Here is a 19,475-nt window from a genome sequence, read left to right as displayed (position 1 = left end):
ACATGACAGCTAGAGACTGAGTGTGAACGAATGGAGCCTTTGTTGTCTTTTCCTAGCGGTACCTCGCACACATGAGGGGGGAGGGGGATGTTATTCCATGTGTGGCGAGGCGGCGATGGGAATGAATAAAGGCAGACAGTGTGAATTGTGTGCATTTGTATATATGTATGTGTCTGTGCGTGTATATATATGTCCATACAAAGCTCCAACAGCCAGGATCGAACCTGGGACCCCTTGTGCAAGAGGCAGGCATGCTAACCGCTAGGCTAAGGGACTGTATAATAGGAAACAACCATTCGAAATACTAAGTACTCGAATACCCTTCGTCTCACAATGGTGAGCAACGGGGTCTATCGGTTGTTTCCGAACAGAACACATAGCCAGCTGATAGCGTTTTACCGAACCTGACTGTACAACGCGGAGTTATATGAATACGAATAAAGTGTATATGTTGGGCCATTCTTTCGTCTGTTTCCTTGCACTACCTCACTAACGCGGGAGACAGCGACAAAGCAAAATGATAAATATAAGAATAAAAAAAATCATTATTATTATTATTATTATTATTTGATCGAGTAAGTAACGTAAGGGTAAGAGAGATGTGTGGAAACAAAAAGAGCGTGGTTGAGAGAGCAGAAGAGGGTGTTTTGAAATGGTTTGGGCACATGGAGAGAATGAGTGAGGAAAGATTGACCAAGAGGATATATGTGTCGGAGGTGGAGGGAACGAGGAGAAGAGGGAGACCAAATTGGAGGTGGAAAGATGGAGTGAAAAAGATTTTGTGTGATCGGGGCCTGAACATGCAGGAGGGTGAAAGGAGGGCAAAGAATAGAGTGAATTGGAGCGATGTGGTATACCGGGGTTGACATGCTGTCAGTGGAGTGAATCAAGGCATGTGAAGCGTCTGGGGTAAACCATGGAAAGCTGTGTAGGTATGTATATTTGCGTGTGTGGACGTATGTATATACATGTGTATGGGGGTGGGTTGGGCCATTTCTTTCGTCTGTTTCCTTGCGCTACCTCGCAAACGCGGGAGACAGCGACAAAGCAAAAAAAAACGAAAAAAAAAATTATTATTATTATTATTGTTATTATTTATCCCTGGGGATAGGGGAGAAAGAATACTTCCCACGCATTCCTCACATGTCGTAGAAGGCGACTAAAGGGGATGGGAGCGGGGGGGCCAGAAACCCTCCCCTCATTGTATTTTAACTTTCTAAAAGGGGAAACAGAAGAAGGAGTCACGCGAGGAGTGCTCAACCTCCTCGAAGGCTCAGATTGGGATGTCTAAATGTGTGTGAATGTAACCAAGATGAGAAAAAAGGAGAGATAGGTAGTATGTTTGAGGAAAGGAACCTGGATGTTGTGGCTCTGAGTGAAACGAAGCTCAAGGATAAAGAGGAAGTGTGGTTTGGGAATGTCTTGGGAGTAAAGTCAGGAATTAGTGAAAGGACAAGACCAAGGGAAGGAGTAGCACTACTCCTGAAACATGAGTTGTGGGAGTATGTGATAGAGTGTAAGAAAGTAAATTCTAGATTGATATGGGTAAAACTGAAAGTTGATGGAGAGAGATGGGTGATTATTGGTGCATATGCACCTGGGCATGAGAAGAAAGATCGTGAGAGGCAAGTGTTGTGGGAGCAGCTAAATGAGTGTGTTGTTGGTTTTGATGCACAAGACCGGGTTATAGTGATGGGTGATTTGAATGCAAAGGTGAGTAATGTGGCAGTTGAAGGAATAATTGGTATACATGGGGTGTTCAGTGTTGTAAATGGAAATGGTGAAGAGCTTGTAGATTTATGTGCTGAAAAAGGACTGGTGATTGGGAATACCTGTTTTAAAAAGCAAGATATACATAAGTATACGTATGTAAGTAGGAGAGATGGCCAGAGAGCGTTATTGGGTTGTGTGTTAATTGATAGGTGCGTGAAAGAGAGACTTTTGGATGTTAATATGTTGAGAGGTGCAACTGGAGGGATGTCTGATCATTATCTTGTGGAGGTGAAGGTGAAGATTAGGGGTTTTCAGAAAAGAAGAGAGAAAGTTGGGGTGAAGAGAGTGATGAGAGTAAGTGAGCTTGGGAAGGAGACTTGTGTGAGGAAGTACCAGGAGAGACAGAGTACAGAATGGAAAAAGGTGAGAACAAAGGAGGTAAGGGGGAGTGGGGGAGGAATGGGATGTATTTAGGGAAGCAGTGATGGCTTGCGCAAAAGATGCTTGTGGCATGAGAAGCGTGGGAGGTAGGTTGATTAGAAAGGGTAGTGAGTGGTGGGATAAAGAAGTAAGATTATTAGTGAAAGAGAAGAGAGAGGCATTTGGACGATTTTTGCAGGGAAAAATGCAAATGAGTGGGAGATGTATAAAAGAAACAGGCAGGAGGTCAAGAGAAAGGTGCAAGTGGTGAAAAAGAGGGCAAATGAGAGTTGGGGTAAGAGAGTATCATTAAATTTTAGAGAGAATAAAAAGATGTTTTGGAAGGAGGTAAATAAAGTGCGTAAGAGAAGGGAGCAAATAGGAACTTCAGTGAAGGGTACTAGTGGGGAGGTGATAACAAGTTGTGGTGATGTGAGAAGGAGATGGAGGGAGTATTTTGAAGGTTTATTGATTGTGTTTGATGATAGAGTGGCAGATATAGGGTGTTTTGGTCGAGGTGGTGTGTAAAGTGAGAGGGTTAGGGAAAGTGATTTGGTAAACAGAGAAGAGGTAGTAAAAGCTTTGCGAAGATGAAAGCCGGCAAGGCTGCAGGTTTGGATGGTATTGCAGTGGAATTTATTAAAAAAGGGGGTGACTGTATAGTTGACTGGCTGGTAAGGTTATTTAATGTATGTATGATTCATGGTAAGGTGCCTGAGGATTGGCGGAATGCTTGCATAGTGCCATTGTACAAAGGCAAAGGGGATAAGAGTGAGTGCTCAAATTACAGAGGTATAAGTTTGTTGAGTATTCCTGGTAAATTATATGGGAGGGTATTGATTGAGAGGGTGAAGGCATATACAGAGCATCAGATTGGGGAAGAGCAGTGCGGTTTCAGAAGTGGTAGAGGATGTGTGGATCAGGTGTTTGCTTTGAAGAATGTATGTGAGAAATACTTAGAAAAGCAAATGGATTTGTATGTAGCATTTATGGATCTGGAGAAGGCATATGATAGAGTTGATAGAGATGCTCTGTGGAAGGTATTAAGAATATATGGTGTTGGAGGCAAGTTGTTAGAAGCAGTGAAAAGTTTTTATCGAGGATGTAAGGCATGTGTACGTGTAGGAAGAGAGGAAAGTGATTGGTTCTCAGTGAATGTAGGTTTGCGGCAGGGGTGTGTGATGTCTCCATGGTTGTTTAATTTGTTTATGGATGGGGTTGTAAGGGAGGTAAATGCAAGAGTCCTGGAAAGAGGGGCAAGTATGAAGTCTGTTGGGGATGAGAGAGCTTGGGAAGTGAGTCAGTTGTTGTTCGCTGATGATACAGCGCTGGTGGCTGATTCATGTGAGAAACTGCAGAAGCTGGTGACTGAGTTTGGTAAAGTGTGTGGAAGAAGAAAGTTGAGAGTAAATGTGAATAAGAGCAAGGTTATTAGGTACAGTAGGGGTGAGGGTCAAGTCAATTGGGAGGTGAGTTTGAATGGAGAAAAACTGGAGGAAGTGAAGTGTTTTAGATATCTGGGAGTGGATCTGTCAGCGGATGGAACCATGGAAGCGGAAGTGGATCATAGGGTGGGGGAGGGGGCGAAAATTTTGGGAGCCTTGAAAAATGTGTGGAAGTCGAGAACATTATCTCGGAAAGCAAAAATGGGTATGTTTGAGGGAATAGTGGTTCCAACAATGTTGTATGGTTGCGAGGCGTGGGCTATGGATAGAGATGTGCGCAGGAGGATGGATGTGCTGGAAATGAGATGTTTGAGGACAATGTGTGGTGTGAGGTGGTTTGATCGAGTAAGTAACGTAAGGGTAAGAGAGATGTGTGGAAATAAAAAGAGCGTGGTTGAAAGAGCAGAAGAGGGTGTTTTGAAATGGTTTGGGCACATGGAGAGAATGAGTGAGGAGAGATTGACCAAGAGGATATATGTGTCGGAGGTGGAGGGAACGAGGAGAAGAGGGAGACCAAATTGAAGGTGGAAAGATGGAGTGAAAAAGATTTTGTGTGATCGGGGCCTGAACATGCAGGAGGGTGAAAGGAGGGCAAGGAATAGAGTGAATTGGAGTCATGTGGTATACAGGGGTTGACGTGCTGTCAGTGGATTGAATCAGGGCATGTGAGGCGTCTGGGGTGAACCATGGAGAGCTGTGTGGGTATGTATATTTGCGTGTGTGGACGTGTGTATGTACATGTGTATGGGGGGGGGGGGTTGGGCCATTTCTTTCGTCTGTTTCCTTGCGCTACCTCGCAAACGCGGGAGACAGCGACAAAGTATAAAAAAAAAAAAAAAAAAAAAAAAAGTTTGTTGAGTATTTCTGGTAAATTATATGGGAGGGTATTGATTGAGAGGGTGAAGGCATGTACAGAGCATCAGATTGGGGAAGAGTAGTGTGTTTTCAGAAATGGTAGAGGATGTGTGGATCAGGTGTTTGCTTTGAAGAATGTATGTGAGGAATACTTAGAAAAGCAAATGGATTTGTATATAGTATTTATGGATCTGGAGAACGCATATGATAGAGTTGATAGAGATGCTCTGTGGAAGGTATTAAGAATATATGGTGTGGGAGGCAAGTTGTTAGAAGCAGTGAAAAGTTTTTATCGAGGATGTAAGGCATGTGTACGTGTAGGAAGAGAGAAAAGTGATTGGTTCTCAGTGAGTGTAGGTTTGTGGCAGGGGTGTGTGATGTCTCCATGGTTGTTTAATTTGTTTATGGATGGGGTTGTTAGGGAGGTGAATGCATGAGTTTTGGAAAGAGGGGCAAGTATGCAGTCTGTTGTGGATGAGAGTGCTTGGGAAGTGAGTCAGTTGTTGTTCACTGATGATACAGCGCTGGTGGCTGATTCATGTGAGAAACTGCAGAAGCTGGTGCCTGAGTTTTGTAAAGTGTGTGAAAGAAGAAAGTTAAGAGTAAATATGAATAAGAGCAAGGTTATTAGGTACAGTAGGGTTGAGGGTCAAGTCAATTGGGAGGTAAGTTTGAATGGAGAAAAACTGGAAGAAGTAAAGTGTTTTAGATATCTGGGAGTGGATATGGCATTGGATGGAACCATGGAAGCGGAAGTGAATCATAGGGTGGGGGAGGGGGCGAAAATTCTGGGAGCCTTGAAGAATGTGTGGAAGTTGAGAACAATATCTTGGAAAGCAAAACTGGGTTTGTTTGAAGGAATAGTGGTTTCAACAATGTTGTATGGTTGCGAGGCATGGGCTATGGATAGAGTTGTGCGCAGGAGGGTGGATGTGCTGGAAATGAGATGTTTGAGGACTATATGTGGTGTGAGGTGGTTTGATCGAGTAAGTAATGTAAGGGTAAGAGAGATGTGTGGAAATAAAAAGAGTGTGGTTGAGAGAGCAGAAGAGGGTGTTTTTAAATGGTTTGGGCACATGGAGAGAACGAGTGAGGAAAGGTTGACCAAGAGGATATATGTGTCAGAGGTGGAGGGAACAAGGAGAAGTGGGAGAGGAAATTGGAGGTGGAAAGATGGAGTGAAAAAGATTTTGAGTGATCGGGGCCTGAACATTCAGGAGGGTGAAAGGCGTGCAAGGAATAGAGTGATTTGGAACGATGTGGTATACAGGGGTCGATGTGCTGTCAATGGATTGAACCAGGGCATGTGAAGCGTCTGGGGTAAACCTTGGAAAGTTCTTTGGGGCCTGGATGTGGATAGGGAGCTGTGGTTTCTGTGCATTAATACATGACAGCTAGAGACTGAGTGTGAATGAATGGGGCCTTTATTGTGTTTTCCTAGCGCTACCTCGCACACACGAGGGGGGAGGGGGATGTTATTCCATGTGTGGTGAGGTGGTGATGGGAATGAATAAAGGCAGACTATGAATTATGTACATGTGTATATATGTATATGTCTGTGTGTATGTATATGTGTACATTGAGATGTATGGTTATGTATATTTGCGTGTGTGGACGTGTATGTATATACATGTGTATGTGGGTGGTTGGGCCACTCTTTCGTCTGTTTCCTTGCGCTACCTCGTTAACGCGGGAGACAGCTACAAAGCAAAATAGATAAATGAAATAGTTATTATTATTATTATTATACTTTGTCGCTGTATCCCACGTCAACGAGGAGGCGCAAGGAAACAGACAAAAGAATGGCCCCACCCACCCACATACACATGTATATACATACACATCCACACACGTACATGTACATACCTATACACCTCAGCATATATATATATATATATATTTACACACACAAACATATACATATATACACATGTACATAATTCATACTGTCTGCCCTTATTCATTCCCATCACCACCCTGCCACACATGAAATGACAACCCCCTCCCTCCGCATGTGCGCGAGGTAGCACTAGGAAAAGACAACAAGGTTCACATTCGTTCACATTCAGTCTCTAGCTCTCATGTATAATGCACTGATACCACAGCTCCCTTTCCACATCCAGGCCCTACAAAACTTTCCATGGTTTACTCCAGACACTTCACATCACCGGATTCAATCCATTGACAGCATGTCGACCCAGGTATACCACATTGTTCCAATTCACTCTATTCCGTGTGCGCCTTTCACCCTCCTGCATCTTCAGGCCCTGGTCTCTCAAAATCTTTTTCACTCCATCCTTCAACCTCCAATTTGGTCTCCCACTTCTCCTCGTTCCCTCCACCTCTGACACATATATCCTCTAGGTCAATCTTTCCTCACTCATTCTCTCCATGTGACCAAACCATTTCAAAACACCCTCTTCTGCTCTCTCAACCACACTCTTTTTATTACCACACATCTCTCTTACCCTTTCATTACTTACTTGGTCAAACCACCTCACACCACATATTGTCCTCAAACATCTCATTTCCAGCACATCCACCCTCCTCCGCACAGCTCTATCTATAGCCCACGCCTCGCAACCATACAACATTGTCGGAGCCACTATTCCTTCAAACATAGCCATTTTTGCTTTCCGAGATAATTTTCTTGCCTTCCACACATTTTTCAATGCTCCCAGAACTTTCGCCCCCTCCCCCACCCTATGACTCACTTCCGCTTCCATGGTTCCATCCACTGCTAAATCCACTCCTAGATATCTAAAACACTTCACTTCCTCCAGTTTTTCTCCATTCAAACTTACCTCCCAATTGACTTTACCCCCAACCCTACTGTACCTAATAACCTTGCTCTTATTCACATTTACTCTCAGCTTTCTTCTTCCACACACTTTACCAAACTCAGCCACCAGCTTCTGTAGTTTCTCACTTGAATCAGCCACCAGCACTGTATCATTAGCGAACAACAACTAACTCACTTTCCAAGCTCTCTCATGCACAACAGACTGCATGCTTGCCCCTCTCTCCAAAACTCTTGCATTCACCTCCCTAACAACCCCATCCATAAATAAATTAGATAACCATGGAGACATCATGCACCGCTGCTACAAACCGACACTCACTGAGAACCAATCACTTTCCTCTCTTCCTACTCGTATAGAAGCCTTACATCCTCGATGAAAACTTTTCACTGCTTCTAATAACTTGCGTCCCACACCATATACTCTTAATACCTTCCAAAGAGCGTCTCTATCAACTCTATCCATGCCTTCTCCAGATCCATAAATGCTACATACAAATCCATTTGCTTTTCTAAATATTTCTCACATACATTCTTCAAAGCAAACACGTGATCCACACATCCTCTACCACTTCTGAAACCACACTGCTCTTCCCCAATCTGATGCTCTGTACATGCCTTGACCCTCTCAATCAATACCCTCCCATATAATTTCCCAGGAATACTCAACAAACTTATACCTCTGTAATTTGAGCACTCAGTCTTATCCCCTTTGCCTTTGTACAATGGCACTGTGCAAGCATTCCGCCAATCCTCAGGCACCTCACCATGAGTCATGAATACATTAAATAACCTTACCAACCAGTCAACAACACAGTCACCCCCTTTTTTAATAAATTCCACTGCAATACCATCCAAACCCGCTGCCTTACTGGCTTTCATCTTCCGCAAAGCTTTTACAACCTCCTCTCTGTTTACCAAATCATTCTCTCTAACCCACTCACTTTACAGACCGCCTGAACCAAATCATTCTCTCTAACCTGGTCACTTTACACACTGCCTCGACCAAAACACCCTATATCTGCCACTCTATCATCAAACACATTCAACAAACCTTCAAAATACTCACTCCATCTCCTTCTCACATCACCACTACTTGTTATCACCTCCCTATTAGCCCCCTTCACTGATGTTCCCATTTGTTCCCTTGTCTTACACACTTTATTTACCTCCTTCCAAAGCATATTCTTATTTGAAGTGGAATTTATTAAAAAAGGGGGTGACTGTATTGTTGACTGGTTGGTAAGGTTATTTAATGTATGTATGACTCATGGTGAGGTGCCTGAGGATTGGCGGAATGCGTGCATAGTGCCATTGTACAAAGGCAAAGAGGATAAGAGTGAGTGCTCAAATTACAGAGGTATAAGTTTGTTGAGTATTCCTGGTAAATTATATGGGAGGGTATTGATTGAGAGGGTGAAGGCATGTACAGAGCATCAGATTGGGGAAGAGCAGTGTGGTTTCAGAAGTGGTAGAGGATGTGTGGATCAGGTGTTTGCTTTGAAGAATGTATGTTAGAAATACTTAGAAAAGCAAATGGATTTGTATGTAGCATTTATGGATCTGGAGAAGGCATATGATAGAGTTGATAGAGATGCTCTGTGGAAGGTATTAAGAATATATGGTGTGGGAGGAAAGTTGTTAGAAGCAGTGAAAAGTTTTTATCGAGGATGTAAGGCATATGTACGTGTAGGAAGAGAGGAAAGTGATTGGTTCTCAGTGAATGTAGGTTTGCGGCAGGGGTGTGTGATGTCTCCATGGTTGTTTAATTTGTTTATGGATGGGGTTGTTAGGGAGGTGAATGCAAGAGTTTTGGAAAGAGGGGCAAGTATGAAGTCTGTTGGGGATGAGAGAGCTTGGGAAGTGAGTCAGTTGTTGTTCGCTGATGATACAGTGCTGGTGGCTGATTCATGTGAGAAACTGCAGAAGCTGGTGACTGAGTTTGGTAAAGTGTGTGAAGAAGAAAGTTAAGAGTAAATGTGAATAAGAGCAAGGTTATTAGGTACAGTAGGGTTGAGGGTCAAGTCAATTGGGAGGTGAGTTTGAATGGAGAAAAACTGGAGGAAGTAAAGTGTTTTAGATATCTGGGAGTGGATCTGGCAGCGGATGGAACCATGGAAGCGGAAGTGGATCATAGGATGGGGGAGGGGGCGAAAATTCTGGGAGCCTTGAAGAATGTGTGGAAGTCGAGAACATTATCTCGGAAAGCAAAAATGGGTATGTTTGAAGGAACAGTGGTTCCAACAATGTTGTATGGTTGCGAGGCGTGGGCTATGGATAGAGTGGTGCGCAGGAGGATGGATGTGCTGGAAATGAGATGCTTGAGGACAATGTGTGGTGTGAGGTGGTTTGATCGAGTAAGTAACGTAAGGGTAAGAGAGATGTGTGGAAATAAAAAGAGCGTGGTTGAGAGAGCAGAAGAGGGTGTTTTGAAATGGTTTGGGCACATGGAGAGAATGAGTGAGGAAAGATTGACCAAGAGGATATATGTGTCGGAGGTGGAGGGAATGAGGAGAAGAGGGAGACCAAATTGGAGGTGGAAAGATGGAGTGAAAAAGATTTTGTGTGATCGGGGCCTGAACATGCAGGAGGGTGAAAGGAGGGCAAGGAATAGAGTGAATTGGAGCGATGTGGTATACCGGGGTTGACGTGCTGTCAGTGGATTGAATCAGGGCATGTGAAGCGTCTGGGGTAAACCATGGAAAGCTGTGTAGGTATGTATATTTGCGTGTGTGGACGTATGTATATACATGTGTATGGGGGTGGGTTGGGCCATTTCTTTCGTTTGTTTCCTTGCGCTACCTCGCAAACGTGGGAGACAACGGCAAAAAAAAAAAAATATATATATATATATATATATATATATATATATTTTATATTTTGATTGGAAAGGGTATTGAGTGGTGGGATGAAGAAGTAAGAGTATTAGCGAAAGAGAAGAGAGAGGCATTTGGACGATTTTTGCAGGGAAAAAATGCAATTGAGTGGGAGATGTATAAAAGAAAGAGACAGGAGGTCAAGAGAAAGGTGCAAGAGGTGAAAAAAAGGGCAAATGAGAGTGAGAGAGTATCATTAAATTTTAGGGAGAATAAAAAGATGTTGTGGAAGGAGGTAAATAAAGTGCGTAAGACAAGGGAGCAAATGGGAACTTCAGTGAAGGGCGCAAATGGGGAGGTGATAACAAGTAGTGGTGATGTGAGAAGGATATGGAGTGAGTATTTTGAATGTTTGCTGAATGTGTTTGATGATAGAGTGGCAGATATAGGGTGTTTTGGTCGAAGTGGTGTGCAAAGTGAGATGGTTAGGGAAAATGATTTGGTAAACAGAGAAGAGGTAGTGAAAGCTTTGCGGAAGATGAAAGCCGGCAAGGCAGCAGGTTTGGATGGTATTGCAGTGGAATTTATTAAAAAAGGGGGTGACTGTATTGTTGACTGGTTGGTAAGGTTATTTAATGTATGTATGACTCATGGTGAGGTGCCTGAGGATATGCGGAATGCGTGCATAGTGCCATTGTACAAAGGCAAAGGGGATAAGAGTGAGTGCTCAAATTACAGAGGTATAAGTTTGTTGAGTATTCCTGGTAAATTATATGGGAGGGTATTGATTGAGAGGGTGAAGGCATGTACAGAGCATCAGATTGGGGAAGAGCAGTGTGGTTTCAGAAGTGGTAGAGGATGTGTGGATCAGGTGTTTGCTTTGAAGAATGTATGTGAGAAATACTTAGAAAAGCAAATGGATTTGTATGTAGCATTTATGGATCTGGAGAAGGCATATGATAGAGTTGATAGAGATGCTCTGTGGAAGGTATTAAGAATATATGGTGTGGGAGGAAAGTTGTTAGAAGCAGTGAAAAGTTTTTATCGAGGATGTAAGGCATGTGTACGTGTAGGAAGAGAGGAAAGTGATTGGTTCTCAGTGAATGTAGGTTTGCGGCAGGGGTGTGTGATGTCTCCATGGTTGTTTAATTTGTTTATGGATGGGGTTGTTAGGGAGGTAAATGCAAGAGTTTTGGAAAGAGGGGCAAGTATGAAGTCTGTTGGGGATGAGAGAGCTTGGGAAGTGAGTCAGTTGTTGTTCGCTGATGATACAGCGCTGGTGGCTGATTCATGTGAGAAACTGCAGAAGCTGGTGACTGAGTTTGGTAAAGTGTGTGGAAGAAGAAAGTTAAGAGTAAATGTGAATAAGAGCAAGGTTATTAGGTACAGTAGGGTTGAGGGTCAAGTCAATTGGGAGGTGAGTTTGAATGGAGAAAAACTGGAGGAAGTGAAGTGTTTTAGATATCTGGGAGTGGATCTGGCAGCGGATGGAACCATGGAAGCGGAAGTGGATCATAGGGTAGGGGAGGGGGCGAAAATTCTGGGGGCCTTGAAGAATGTGTGGAAGTCGAGAACATTATCTCGGAAAGCAAAAATGGGTATGTTTGAAGGAATAGTGGTTCCAACAATGTTGTATGGTTGCGAGGCGTGGGCTATGGATAGAGTTGTGCGCAGGAGGATGGATGTGCTGGAAATGAGATGTTTGAGGACAATGTGTGGTGTGAGGTGGTTTGATCGAGTGAGTAACGTAAGGGTGAGAGAGATGTGTGGAAATAAAAAGAGCGTGGTTGAGAGAGCAGAAGAGGGTGTTTTGAAGTGGTTTGGGCACATGGAGAGGATGAGTGAGGAAAGATTGACCAAGAGGATATATGTGTCGGAGGTGGAGGGAGCCAGGAGAAGAGGGAGACCAAATTGGAGGTGGAAAGATGGAGTGAAAAAGATTTTGTGTGATCGGGGCCTGAACATGCAGGAGGGTGAAAGGAGGGCAAGGAATAGAGTGAATTGGAGCGATGTGGTATACCGGGGTTGACGTGCTGTCAGTGGATTGAATCAAGGCATGTGAAGCGTCTGGGGTAAACCATGGAAAGCTGTGTAGGTATGTATATTTGCGTGTGTGGACGTATGTATATACATGTGTATGGGGGGGGGTTGGGCCATTTCTTTCGTCTGTTTCCTTGCGCTACCTCGCAAACGCGGGAGACAGCGACAAAGTTTAAAAAAAAAAAAATATTTATTTTTTTATATATATATATATGGTAGTGCTAGGACCATATATATATATATATATATATATATATATATATATATATATATATATATATATTTTACTTTTTTTTTTATTATACTTTGTCGCTGTCTCCCGCGTTTGCGAGGTAGCGCAAGGAAACAGATGAAAGAAATGGCCCAAACCCCCCCCATACACATGTATATACATACGTCCACACACGCAAATATACATACCTACACAGCTTTCCATGGCTTACCCCAGACGTTTCACATGCCTTGATTCAATCCAATGACAGCACGTCAACCCCGGTATACCACATCGCTCCAATTCACTCTATTCCTTGCCCTCCTTTCACCCTCCTGCATGTTCAGGCCCCGATCACACAAAATCTTTTTCACTCCATCTTTCCACCTCCAATTTGGTCTCCCTCTTCTCCTTGTTCCCTCCACCTCCAACACATATATCCTCTTGGTCAATCTTTCCTCACTCATTCTCTCCATGTGCCCAAACCACTTCAAAACACCCTCTTCTGCTCTCTCAACCACGCTCTTTTTATTTCCACACATCTCTCTTACCCTTACGTTACTTACTCGATCAAACCACCTCACACCACACATTGTCCTCAAACATCTCATTTCCAGCACATCCATCCTCCTGCGCACAACTCTATCCATAGGCCACGCCTCGCAACCATACAACATTGTTGGAACCACTATTCCTTCATACATACCCATTTTTGCTTTCCGAGATAATGTTCTCGACTTCCACACATTCTTCAAGGCCCCCAGAATTTTCGCCCCCTCCCCCACCCTATGATCCACTTCCGCTTCCATGGTTCCATCCGCTGCCAGATCCACTCCCAGATATCTAAAACACTTCACTTCCTCCAGTTTTTCTCCATTCAAACTCACCTCCCAATTGACTTGACCCTCAACCCTACTGTACCTAATAACCTTGCTCTTATTCACATTTACTCTTAACTTTCTTCTTCCACACACTTTACCAAACTCAGTCACCAGCTTCTGCAATTTCTCACATGAATCAGCCACCAGCGCTGTATCATCAGCGAACAACAACTGACTCACTTCCCAAGCTCTCTCATCCCCAACAGACTTCATACTTGCCCCTCTTTCCAAAACTCTTGCATTTACCTCCCTAACAACCCCATCCATAAACAAATTAAACAACCATGGAGACATCACACACCCCTGCCGCAAACCTACATTCACTGAGAACCAATCACTTTCCTCTCTTCCTACACGTACACATGCCTTACATCCTCGATAAAAACTTTTCACTGCTTCTAACAACTTTCCTCCCACACCATATATTCTTAATACCTTCCACAGAGCATCTCTATCAACTCTATCATATGCCTTCTCCAGATCCATAAATGCTACATACAAATCCATTTGCTTTTCTAAGTATTTCTCACATACATTCTTCAAAGCAAACACCTGATCCACACATCCTCTACCACTTCTGAAACCACACTGCTCTTCCCCAATCTGATGCTTTGTACATGCCTTCACCCTCTCAATCAATACCCTCCCATATAATTTACCAGGAATACTCAACAAACTTATACCTCTGTAATTTGAGCACTCACTCTTATCCCCTTTGCCTTTGTACAATGGCACTATGCACGCATTCCGCCAATCCTCAGGCACCTCACCATGAGTCATACATACATTAAATAACCTTACCAACCAGTCAACAATACAGTCACCCCCTTTTTTAATAAATTCCACTGCAATACCATCCAAACCTGCTGCCTTGCCGGCTTTCATCTTCCGCAAAGCTTTCACTACCTCTTCTCTGTTTACCAAATCACTTTCCCTAACCCTCTCACTTTGCACACCACCTCGACCAAAACACCCTATATCTGCCACTCTATCATCAAACACATTCAACAAACCTTCAAAATACTCACTCCATCTCCTTCTCACATCACCACTACTTGTTATCACCTCCCCATTTGCGCCCTTCACTGAAGTTCCCATTTGCTCCCTTGTCTTACGCACTTTATTTACCTCCTTCCAGAACATCTTTTTATTCTCCCTAAAATTTAATGATACTCTCTCACCCCAACTCTCATTTGCCCTTTTTTTCACCTCTTGCACCTTTCTCTTGACCTCCTGTCTCTTTCTTTTATACATGTCCCACTCAATTGCATTTTTTCCCTGCAAAAATCGTCCAAATGCCTCTCTCTTCTCTTTCACTAATACTCTTACTTCTTCATCCCACCACTCACTACCCTTTCTAATCAACCCATCTCCCACTCTTCTCATGCCACAAGTATCTTTTGCGCAATCCATCACTGATTCCCTAAATACATCCCATTCCTCCCCCACTCCCCTTACTTCCATTGTTCTCACCTTTTTCCATTCTGTACTCAGTCTCTCCTGGTACTTCCTCACACAGGTCTCCTTCTCAAGCTCACTTACTCTCACCACCCTCTTCACCCCAACATTCACTCTTCTTTTCTGAAAACCCATACAAATCTTCACCTTAGCCTCCACAAGATAATGATCAGACATCCCTCCAGTTGCACCTCTCAGCACATTAACATCCAAAAGTCTCTCTTTCGCACGCCTGTCAATTAACACGTAATCCAATAACGCTCTCTGGCCATCTCTCCTACTTACATAAGTATACTTATGTATATCTCGCTTTTTAAACCAGGTATTCCCAATCATCAGTCCTTTTTCAGCACATAAATCTACAAGCTCTTCACCATTTCCATTTACAACACTGAACACCCCACATATACCAATTATTCCCTCAACTGCCACATTACTCACCTTTGCATTCAAATCACCCATCACTATAACCCGGTCTCGTGCATCAAAACCACTAACACACTCATTCAGCTGCTCCCAAAACACTTGCCTCTCTTGATCTTTCTTCTCATGCCCAGGTGCATATGCACCAATAATCACCCACCTCTCTCCATCAACTTTCAGTTTTACCCATATTAATCGAGAATTTACTTTCTTACACTCTATCACATACTCCCACAACTCCTGTTTCAGGAGTATTGCTACTCCTTCCCTTGCTCTTGTCCTCTCACTAACCCCTGACTTTACTCCCCAGACATTTCTAAACCACTCTTCCCCTTTACCCTTGAGCTTCGTTTCACTCAGAGCCAAAACATCCAGGTTCCTTTCCTCAAACATACTACCTATCTCTCCTTTTTTCACATCTTGGTTACATCCACACACATTTAGGCACCCCACTCTGAGCCTTCGAGGAGGATGAGCATTCCCCGCGTGACTCCTTCTTCTGTTTCCCATTTTAGAAAGTTAATACAAGGAGGGGAGGATTTCTGGCCCCCCGCTCCTGTCCCCTCTAGTCGCTTTCTACGACACGCGAGGAATACGTGGGAAGTATTCTTTCACCCCTATCCCCAGGGATAATATACATATATATATACATATACACATACACACACATACACATACATACGCACATATACACACACACACACATACATATATATACATATGAAAAATGTAAGAAACAATTTAGAAAACTGAAACTTCTAGCTTGAAATGAATGAAAAAAATGAATGTCACATAATGGTTCAACCTCTGGCTATGGAAAAAAAGGAAATGTATAATTTATAATATAACCAATGACAATTTTATGAAAATCCTGATTGTGCTGATAACTGAAGTCCTTATCAACAAAGATGTGTTTGACTGTGTTCTTATTCACTGTGATGCCACTGTCACTTCCCTGGCATCAATGCTGGTACTATTTTCTCTCGAGTATTACCACTGCTATATGCACTCACTGTCACTGAAGTCTTAGGTCCATATATATATATATATATATATATATATATATATATATATATATATATATATATATATATATATATTTTTTTTTTTTTTTTTCCTTGCGCTACCTCGCAAATGCGGGAGACAGCGACAAAGCAAAAAAAAAATATATATATATATATATATATATATATATATTTTTTTTTTTTTCAAACTATTCGCCATTTCCTGCATCAGCAAGGTAGCGTTAAGAACAGAGGACTGGGCCTCTGAGGGAACATCCTCACCTGGCCCCCTTCTCTGTTCCTTTTTTTGGAAAATTAAAAAAAAAAAACAAGAGGGGAGGATTTCCAGCCCCCGCTCCCTCCCCTTTTAGTCGCCTTCTATGACACGCAGGGAATACGTGGGAAGTATTCTTTCTCCCCTATCCCCAGGGATATATATATATATATATATATATATATATATATATATATATATATATATATATATATGCTCTGTGGAAGGTATTAAGAATATATGGTGTTGGAGGAAAGTTGTTAGAAGCAGTGAAAAGTTTTTATCGAGGATGTAAGGCATGTGTACGTGTAGGAAGAGAGGAAAGTGATTGGTTCTCAGTGAATGTAGGTTTGCGGCAGGGGTGTGTGATGTCTCCATGGTTGTTTAATTTGTTTATGGATGGGGTTGTTAGGGAGGTAAATGCAAGAGTTTTGGAAAGAGGGGCAAGTATGAAGTCTGTTGGGGATGAGAGAGCTTGGGAAGTGAGTCAGTTGTTGTTCGCTGATGATACAGCGTTGGTGGCTGATTCATGTGAGAAACTGCAGAAGCTGGTGACTGAGTTTGGTAAAGTGTGTGGAAGAAGAAAGTTAAGAGTAAATGTGAATAAGAGCAAGGTTATTAGGTACAGTAGGGTTGAGGGTCAAGTCAATTGGGAGGTGAGTTTGAATGGAGATAAACTGGAGGAAGTGAAGTGTTTTAGATATCTGGGAGTGGATCTGGCAGCGGATGGAACCATGGAAGCGGAAGTGAATCATAGGGTGGGGGGAGGGGGCGAAAAATCTGGGGGCCTTGAAGAATGTGTGGAAGTCGAGAACATTATCTCGGAAAGCAAAAATGGGTATGTTTGAAGGAATAGTGGTTCCAACAATGTTGTATGGTTGCGAGGCGTGGGCTTTGGATAGAGTTGTGCGCAGGAGGATGGATGTGCTGGAAATGAGATGTTTGAGGACAGTGTGTGGTGTGAGGTGGTTTGATCGAGTGAGTAACGTAAGGGTAAGAGAGATGTGTGGAAATAAAAAGAGCGTGGTTGAGAGAGCAGAAGAGGGTGTTTTGAAGTGGTTTGGGCACATGGAGAGAATGAGTGAGGAAAGATTGACCAAGAGGATATATGTGTCGGAGGTGGAGGGAACGAGGAGAAGAGGGAGACCAAATTGGAGGTGGAAAGATGGAGTGAAAAAGATTTTGTGTGATCGGGGCCTGAACATGCAGGAGGGTGAAAGGAGGGCAAGGAATAGAGTGAATTGGAGCGATGTGGTATACCGGGGTTGACGTGCTGTCAGTGGATTGAATCAAGGCATGTGAAGAGTCTGGGGTAAATCATGGAAAGTTGTGTAGGTATGTATATTTGCGTGTGTGGACGTATGTATATACATGTGTATGGGGTGGGTTGGGCCATTTCTTTCGTCTGTTTCCTTGCGCTACCTCGCAAACGCGGGAGACAGCGACAAAGTATAATAATAATAAAAAATAATATTTTTTTTTTTTTTTTTATACTTCGTCGCTGTCTCCCGCGTTTGCGAGGTAGCGCAAGGAAACAGACGAAAGAAATGGCCCAACCCCCCCCCCCATACACATGTATATACATACGTCCACACACGCAAATATACATACCTACACAGCTTTCCATGGTTTACCCCAGACGCTTCACATGCCTTGATTCAATCCACTGACAGCACGTCAACCCCGGTATACCACATCGCTCCAATTCACTCTATTCCTTGCCCTCCTTTCACCCTCCTGCATGTTCAGGCCCCGATCACACAAAATCTTTTTCACTCCATCTTTCCACCTCCAATTTGGTCTCCCTCTTCTCCTTGCTCCCTCCACCTCCGACACATATATCCTCTTGGTCAATCTTTCCTCACTCATCCTCTCCCTGTGCCCAAACCACTTCAAAACACCCTCTTCTGCTCTCTCAACCATGCTCTTTTTATTTCCACACATCTCTCTTACCCTTACGTTACTCACTCGATCAAACCACCTCACACCACACATTGTCCTCAAACATCTCATTTCCAGCACATCCATCCTCCTGCGCACAACTCTATCCATAGCCCATGCCTCGCAACCATACAACATTGTTGGAACCACTATTCCTTCAAACATACCCATTTTTGCTTTCCAAGATAATGTTCTCGACTTCCACACATTCTTCAAGGCCCCCAGAATTTTCGCCCCCTCCCCCACCCTATGATCCACTTCCGCTTCCATGGTTCCATCCGCTGCCAGATCCACTCCCAGATATCTAAAACACTTCACTTCCTCCAGTTTTTCTCCATTCAAACTCACCTCCCCATTGACTTGACCCTCAACCCTACTGTACCTAATAACCTTGCTCTTATTCACATTTACTCTTAACTTTCTTCTTCCACACACTTTACCAAACTCAGTCACCAGCTTCTGCAGTTTCTCACATGAATCAGCCACCAGCGCTGTATCATCAGCGAACAACAACTGACTCACTTCCCAAGCTCTCTCATCCCCAACAGACTTCATACTTGCCCCTCTTTCCAAAACTCTTGCATTTACCTCCCTAACAACCCCATCCATAAACAAATTAAACAACCATGGAGACATCACACACCCCTGCCGCAAACCTACATTCACTGAGAACCAATCACTTTCCTCTCTTCCTACACGTACACATGCCTTACATCCTCGATAAAAACTTTTCACTGCTTCTAACAACTTTCCTCCCACACCATATATTCTTAATACCTTCCACAGAGCATCTCTATCAACTCTATCATATGCCTTCTCCAGATCCATAAATGCTACATACAAATCCATTTGCTTTTCTAAGTATTTCTCACATACATTCTTCAAAGCAAACACCTGATCCACACATCCTCTACCACTTCTGAAACCACACTGCTCTTCCCCAATCTGATGCTCTGTACATGCCTTCACCCTCTCAATCAATACCCTCCCATATAATTTACCAGGAATACTCAACAAACTTATACCTCTGTAATTTGAGCACTCACTCTTATCCCCTTTGCCTTTGTACAATGGCACTATGCACGCATTCCGCGAATCCTCCTGGGGATAGGGGATTAGGAATACTTCCCACGTATTCCCTGCGTGTTGTAGAAGGCGAATAAAAGGGGAGGGAGCGGGGGGCTGGAAATCCTC

At 43.2% G+C, this 19,475-nt stretch overlaps 1 protein-coding gene across 4 annotated transcripts in view; it reads left to right on the top strand.

Moving 5' to 3' along the window:
* LOC139753743 (uncharacterized) overlaps positions 1–19,475 on the top strand; it is a 264,930-nt gene that overhangs the window by 67,835 nt on the left and 177,620 nt on the right. The gene's annotated exons all lie outside the window — the stretch shown is intronic.

This window comes from Panulirus ornatus, chromosome 15, assembly GCF_036320965.1.
Source record: "Panulirus ornatus isolate Po-2019 chromosome 15, ASM3632096v1, whole genome shotgun sequence".
NCBI classification, from domain to species: domain Eukaryota; kingdom Metazoa; phylum Arthropoda; class Malacostraca; order Decapoda; family Palinuridae; genus Panulirus; species Panulirus ornatus.
This window is presented reverse-complemented; position numbering and strand designations above follow the sequence as displayed.